Below are 7,573 nucleotides of genomic sequence, written 5' to 3'. Positions count from 1 at the left end.
TCACGGTGAGACCGAGATTTCTGAAGAACGTCTTCAACTAGTAAGTCTCTCAGTCTCTTGTAATTTATCTTTTAAAGCATGCCAATAATTACTGTTTACAATGCATATCTGTATGTTTGAATGTATACGTATAAATTTTGTCACAATGAATTGGAAAGATTCGTTTCAAGTCATAGGTATTCTTCTATAAGAGTTCCTTCAGTTTTTCCTCTACTCTAGCTCATGCACTAATCATCAAGTATTCACACATTTAAAGAAAGTAATAGAAAGATTATTCTTCAAGATATTACTCTCATATTTCCACTATAAGTCATTCAACATGCATATTCAAGTTTCATCATGGACAATCAACATTAACAACACACAACAAAGAACTCATAAAAAATCTTTCAAAACTCAATCAAAATTTTTAAATTTTTCTTCAAGTTTTCAACATAACACGCATGGCAAGATAAGCCCAAATAAACATACATAGCAAGATAAATAAACAAACACAACAGTATGAAAGACACCTCCCACCCCAAACTTATAAATTTGTTACCCTCAATGAATGAAAAGAATAAAGCATTGAATAACAAGCCTGGAAGCGTGCGGGAGTCCGCCAAACTGGCCAGTAGAAAGAGTACTTTGTGTTGCAAATAGACCTTGAAAAATAAAATATGAGAACAAATGAATGACTCTTTGATTTTTAAAATAAAACAACAAAAGTAAAAACAGAAAAATAAATAAAAGCAGTAAAATATTGGGTTGCCTCCCAACAAGTGCTTGGTTTAACGTCTTTTAGCTAGATCGAATCCATTCATCACGCTGGGTCCCATGATGGTCTAAATCTCTCATTCATGCTTCCACATTTTGAGATCAAAGTATCATATCCATGTATAAAAGAAAACTAGCCATAAAAACCAACTAGAGGGTCAACAATCACATTATCATCACCTCAGAAGTCAACAACTCCACCATTCCTACTCATATGAGATGGTATAAAAGGCAATACAAAATCATGCTTAACAGGATTCTCATATTTGCTATCTATCCTATGACATGTATTTACCTCTTTAGAGGTCTTAAGAGATGGATAAATGTCAAACGTTATCTTGTCCTTATTGACTTTAAAAGTCAACTTACCTTCCTCAACATCAATTTTTGCTCTCCCCCTGGCTAAGAAAGGTCTCCCCAAAATGATGGAAATCTCATAATCCTCCTCCATGTCCAAAACCACAAAGTCTGCAGGAAAAATAAGTTCGCCCATCTTAACAAGAACATCTTCAGCAATACCTTGAGGATATGCTAAAGATCTATCGGCCATTTGTAAGGAAATTGTGATAGGCTTCACCTTCTTCAATCCAAGTTTCCTGTAAACAGACAAAGACATAAGATTAATAGAAGCACCTAAGTCATATAAGCTTGTCTTAACAGATAGAGAGCTAATAGTGCAAGGCATAGTAATGTTGGGGTGTATGCCTTAAAGCCTTGTAGTTTTATGTTAGCTGAATCAATGGTTGATTAATTTTATATTACTTGTGCAATAATCCATTAACCTAAGATCCAAGGTTATCTGATGTAACTTAAACATATATGTGGAGACATACAGGTGGATCCTGTTTAAGTGATATATGGATAAGGTTAGGTGCCTTATCCTAATGACACTACTGGTACGACCCGTTTTGTAGTTATTACAATTATTGTAAAGTACTACAAATGATTTGATCCTAATCATTCTTGTGGAGACATGTGAGCGGGGGTATCTTATACAAAAGAGTTTGTATAAAGATCGGACCACGGAATGTTAAATCTCTCTTTATAACGCCGTTGCTAGAAGAGACTTACATTTCATCAGGATCACCATAGGTGACTTGACCTTAATCCTGAGTGAGTTGTGAACTCCTACCTATAAAGGCAATCCTTTGATTTGTATGGGTGAGAGTGGCTAGATTCTTCGACTCAAAAGCCTACCATTTTAGGGTTTCATTTGATTGAGGAGTTGGGAACACCGCTACACATGAAGGAATTTACGCATTCCCTATAGTTAGGGTAAAAAGAGAAATTGCTCCCTTACGGGTTAATTCTGGGGCTTGAACAATGAGGCGCCTCACACTCTCCTAGTCTGAGAGGGGTTTGGTCATAGTTAGACTATGAATATTTGTTCATTAGAGGGATTAGTTGTACTTAAGGAGAGGGTGACTATTTGTTCTTTCTTCTCTCAGTGTTGTTTACAGAGAATATATTTTTTTCTCAATTCTTTTCTCCTTCCCTCTTACCAAACTTATGTGCAAGCCCAAAACTCTACACAGTTCCCATCCTTGAGAATAATGGGGAAGACCCAGTGGTGGTGTCTGGTTGCGGTGTTGGTGGGATTGGGAGAAGATGGTGTGAATTGGAGAGGAACACAAAAAATTGGTCTTCAACAAGTAAGTGATTTCTTAATGTCTTCCTCTAAGCATGCTCAGGTTTATGTTTTTCCATGATTTTTGTCACTCTGAATTTTCTGTGTTTTGTAAAACGAAATTTAGAGATTAATGTGTCTAATTACTTCTGCTGTGGGGAATTCCAATTCAATAAAGTAAAACTCCCTGGATCTTTTAATTTTGGAGGAAGCTTCTTTTGTAAGATTGCACTACATTCCTTTGTCAAACTAATCATCTCATACTGTTCAAATTTCTTTTTCTTTAACAAAATATCCTTCATGAATTTGGCATAATTAGGTATTTGTGCTAAAACGTCAATGAAGGGAATGTTAATATGTAATTTCTTGAAAATATTTAGAAACTTAGAAAATTGCTCATTAGTTTTTTTTTTTTTTTTTTTTTTTTTTTTTTTTTTTTTTTTTTCTGGAACATCTGAGGATAAGGAATATTATTAGGCATAAAAGGTGTAGGTGAAGAAGACTTACTGAAGATGGGTATGGTTCACTTGCCTTTTTCTTTGGTTGCTCTTCCTTAGCAACTTCCTTAGGTTCTTTCATTTCACTAGGTTCATCATTAAGCTCTTCTACTTTTTTTTCAAATGGTTCATCATCATCATCATTTATCAAACGAGTGGCCAACTTTTCCCTACTCCTTAATGTTAAGGCTTTACATTCCTCCTTTGGATTATTCTCAGGACAACTGGGGAATTTACCTTTTTGCATTATCTGAAGGGAAATAGCCATTTTACTAAGATGGACTTCCATGTTCTGAATTGCCTTCCCATGATCTTGAACTGCAGTCTCCAAATTTGTAGTTCTTTCTCTAGACTCTTTGACAAATTCCGACATTGCCTCCTCTAAAGAAGATTTTCTCTCCACATTTGATGGCCCTGCACTAGAAAATCCAGGTGGTGCATGCAAAGCATTTTTATTATTAGCATAGGAAAAAATTTCATGATTTCTTAAACTAGGATGATAGTGAGTAGGAACTTGTTAGTGGCCCCTATAATGTCCTTTGTCAACATAATTGGCCATCTCACTCTTCTGTCCACCTCAAACTTGTTGAATTCTGCTACCATGGCTATTTGAGAAGCTATTGATGGTGAATTTAATGATTGTCCTCCTGTAACCAATTTAGACAAATTGTTAGTAATTGTGGTCAATTGAGCCTGAAAAGCACTTACCTCATCAATTCCATACAATTTGATGGTTTTAGTGGTGGAATCTCTATCACTTGGCCAATTATAACTCGTGATGGGCATGTTCTCCAAGATAGCATAAGCCTCAGTAGCAGTTTTTCCAAAGATCAATCCCCCAGTAGTAGTATCCAGAATGGATTTAGTGTTACCATTCAACCCATTATAGAAGAACTGAATTTGCAACCAGTTGGGATATCCATGTTGTGGGCATCTCCTTAATAATCCTTGTATCTCTCCCAACATTCATAGAATTGTTCGTCAGTTTTTTGAGAGAAAGCTACAATCTCATATCTCAATTTGGAAGATATGGTGGGTGGAAAGTACTTGTTCAGAAAGACTTGAGCTAGTTCATCCCATGTTCCAATGCTCTCCAATGAAATTGATTCAAGCCAATCCTTAGCTCAATCCTGCAAAGACAAAGAAAATAATCTAAGTATTATGGCATCAATAGAGACTCCATTAATGTTACAAGTGAAGGAACTCTTGTTAAAGAGTACCTATGAGCGGAAGCAAGATCGTTCCAAATTCATTATGACAAAAACACCGCATTCACAAACAAACAATAAGTTAGCATCTAAGAATAAATTACGGCATGCTTTTCAAAACTTAAATAAAAAGGAACGAGAGATGTACCTCTTGAAGAACTTTTCTTCCTCCGAACTCTCGCTCTCGTTAGGAACGGTAACTCACGCAGTCGCTGTGATCGCCAAGTCTATCGTCCACCAAATCTCGCCATTGTCTACCACTGAACGAACTTCTCACGAAAAGGCAACAAGGAGGACACAACCACTCAATAACCTCGATATTCTCGGAGTGAGAATCCAGGAGGTGTGGGGCTCTGTTGGATTCGATAGAGGGAAGGAGGAAACGACGATCGTTTACAACGACCAAGCAAGTGGGAGAGATATAATGTCTATCGTGTAGACAGGTGCTTGATCGTTTAGCAAAAGGTGCACGATCGTTAGTAAAACGGGGTTGGTTGTTTAGACGATCGTTTAGGAAAATCGCTCCACGTGCGCGATCGTTTAGAAAAGACTATGCGATCGTTTAGGTAAGCTGCGCGTGTACCCGATCATTTAGGACAACTTGAGCTATCATGTATGCTCTCGTTTACTAGACGATGGGCAGTGTACTAATTCATGAAGCAATTGTCCGATCTCATTCCAAAATGAAAACTATTTTCATTTTATCCTTCAGTTACGAAAACTAAATCTAACCTTCCACTATCTCGTTCGGTTATGGAGAAAAACCACCAACAATTATCTCATAATTGTTTAATTAAATAAATATAATCATATTATATCTATAATCTATAGTTTAATATCACATCATATGCAGCATATAAACTATAGTCCTTTTCTTCACTACTAGATATAAATCATATTTATATCCTTTTCCTCCAATTAATGTATCTCATACATCATGTCAACTATATCATATATAATTGACCAATTTAATCATATCATATATAATCAAACTCCCTCTTGCCAATTTGAACACTTCAAATTGACCCAAAAACTGATCCTCAACTTGAATCCATTGACCTACCAAGGGGACCTTATGGACCTGTGACTTGAAGCTCCAACGGTACATGAATAGCTGACTAAATTCTTTAGCCACAAGATCCACCATCCATTAACTGTCGGACATTCCAATTGTTGGATTTTATGTCCTAAAACTCGTAGTTTGTACATTGATAAACATATTCTGTTTTGTTTTTCGATAAAATTGTTATTGAATCTGTAATCTTGAATCCAATAAACTAAGGTCCTAAGGTTATTTAATGTAGTTTGAACTTTATGTAGTGACATAAATGTGGATCAAGTTCAAATATATAGCCAAAATGGTCTATAGTATATGAATAAGATTGTGTGCCTTATTCTGGGGACACTATGGATGCGGCCCATTTTGTAGTTAGTACAAACGATGTGATCCTAAATCATTCATATAGAGATATGAAAGTGGGGGCATCCTATGTAAAGAGTTTACATAAGACTAAACCATGAAATAGTCACTTTTTACGTTCTAAACGCTGTTTTATGTATAAAACTGACTATTTCGTTAATTGATGACCTAGGTAACTTATCTTAATCCTGAACTAACTATGAACTCTTGTTCACTCAAAGTTATCCTTAGATCTGCATAGGTGAGGGCAGCTCATTATCGCTGGTCCAATAAGCCTCCCATTTCAGGGGTAAGATCAGATGGATAGCTGGGAACATAGGGTGCAAGATGGAATTTACTCCTACTCGTTATAGGGATAGTAAATAGGTTGTTCCCTTTAGTACTGAATCCAGTCTTGAACAAGGGGCCCCACCCTCTCCTTGGCTCGAGAGGGGTTCGGTTTATAGGTTGGACCTTAAACCAATTGTTCATTAGAGGATCAGTGGAACTTAAGAAACAAGATATAGTCTTGGAAGTAAATCAATTTTTATGACCCAGCCAAGATTACGAACAACCTATGAAGGATTAGCTTACTAATCATGGTTATATCAAATGGACACAAATATATCTATGTGTGGGGAGTGCAACTACGAGACTATAGTGGAATGACTCGTTATTTAACGAATGTTGATTAGCTCCATCTAAAGAGGTTAGCCAGCTAATCTTGGATCGTTGGAGCCCATGATCTATAAGTCCATTAGGTTCCCTTACTAGCTCATATGGAATAAACTTAGAACAGTATGATAGAATAATTCGAATTGTTTGAATTAGGTGAAGAGAGAGAAACCGACAAATATATGTGATATAGTGGTCGATTTTTCAGTTTAGAGATATAACTTTAATATTTAAATGTGATTTAAATATCAAGAATATGAATACGTTCATATTCGAAAGCTCGAAAATAATAGAAATGGTCAAAGATGTAAAAAGTCAAAGAGTTGACTTTTGACTTTGAAAAGTCAAACTTTGACCGACCTTAGATTCAAATATGATTTGAATTTCGAGAAAATGAATGCGGATTCATGCCCGGGAGGTCAAAATTAATCAACACGAAACAAATCATAAAAAGTCAAAATGTTAACTTTTTGGTCAAAGTTTGACTTTGACAAAATGACTATTTTGCCCTTTGACTAAAGTTAGTGGGAAAATCCAAACTTTTGTTGGATAATTCCACTAACAAGATAGTGGGCTAGGTGTTGGCTTATAGTGGACACATCAAGCCCACTTAGATAGTGGATTTTGAGGTGTTGGGTTTTTATGAATTTGTTTCATGCAATTGTTGTATGGTTTTTTTCTATACATTTGAGCTTTCAAATTGGATGAAAAAATTTTGCAATTTTGCCAAATTTAGTTTTCAAAATTGGGCTGAAAAAAAGAAAACCCAAAACAAAAAAGAAAAATCTATTTCTTTTTCCATCTCTTTCTCTCTCTCGATTTCTTCATTCATCGGGTCCCACAATCCGATTCTGAGTCCAGAGAACAGTAGGTCAGCTCTAATGTTGTTCAGTTCGTGTTCGGGTGGAGATGAATGCGTTTCGGGAGCTTCAAAGTTAATTTTTCCAAAAAACCCTAATTAATTAATTTAGGGTTGCATGCTATTTTCCTTTTAATTAGAAGCAATTGGAGTGTAATTAGATCCTTATTCTGCTGCATATGTCTCGTGTTCCATCATGCGACAGCTGCATTCTTCTCTCCATAGATATATTTTTGTGTTCATCAGATATAACCAATCAACAATCATTCTCGATTAAACAAGTTTTCAGCACCAGTAAATCATATTTACCTTGTTTTGCCTTAGCCTTGTTCTTCTCCTTGATCCACCGAGGACAATTTCTCTTCTGTGCCCATCCTGGTTACAATGGAAACACTTTCCTTTGTCTCCAGATGCTGATCGCCTTCCCCGCTGGATGACAGGCTGTGGGTTAGCAGATGTCTTCTGTTGGGAATGTCCTAGAACTCGCAGTTTGTGTTAAACATTCTATTTATCAATAAAATATTATTCAGTAATTTATTCAATAAAGTTGTT

The 7,573-nt window shown here is 36.0% G+C and overlaps 1 non-coding gene across 1 annotated transcript; it reads left to right on the top strand.

Moving 5' to 3' along the window:
* The first annotated feature begins 3,795 nt into the window (after positions 1-3,795).
* Positions 3,796-3,902, top strand: LOC120069865 (small nucleolar RNA R71). The gene has a single exon (XR_005479712.1). It is a non-coding gene; the product is annotated as a small nucleolar RNA R71 (small nucleolar RNA).
* Positions 3,903-7,573: the final 3,671 nt, after the last annotated feature.

Source organism: Benincasa hispida, chromosome 5 (assembly GCF_027475165.1).
Source record: "Benincasa hispida cultivar pf3 chromosome 5, pf3_genome.v1.1, whole genome shotgun sequence".
In the NCBI taxonomy this organism is placed as follows: Eukaryota; Viridiplantae; Streptophyta; class Magnoliopsida; order Cucurbitales; family Cucurbitaceae; genus Benincasa; species Benincasa hispida.
Note: the sequence above shows the minus strand (reverse complement) of the source record. Positions and strands in the feature narration are given on the sequence as shown.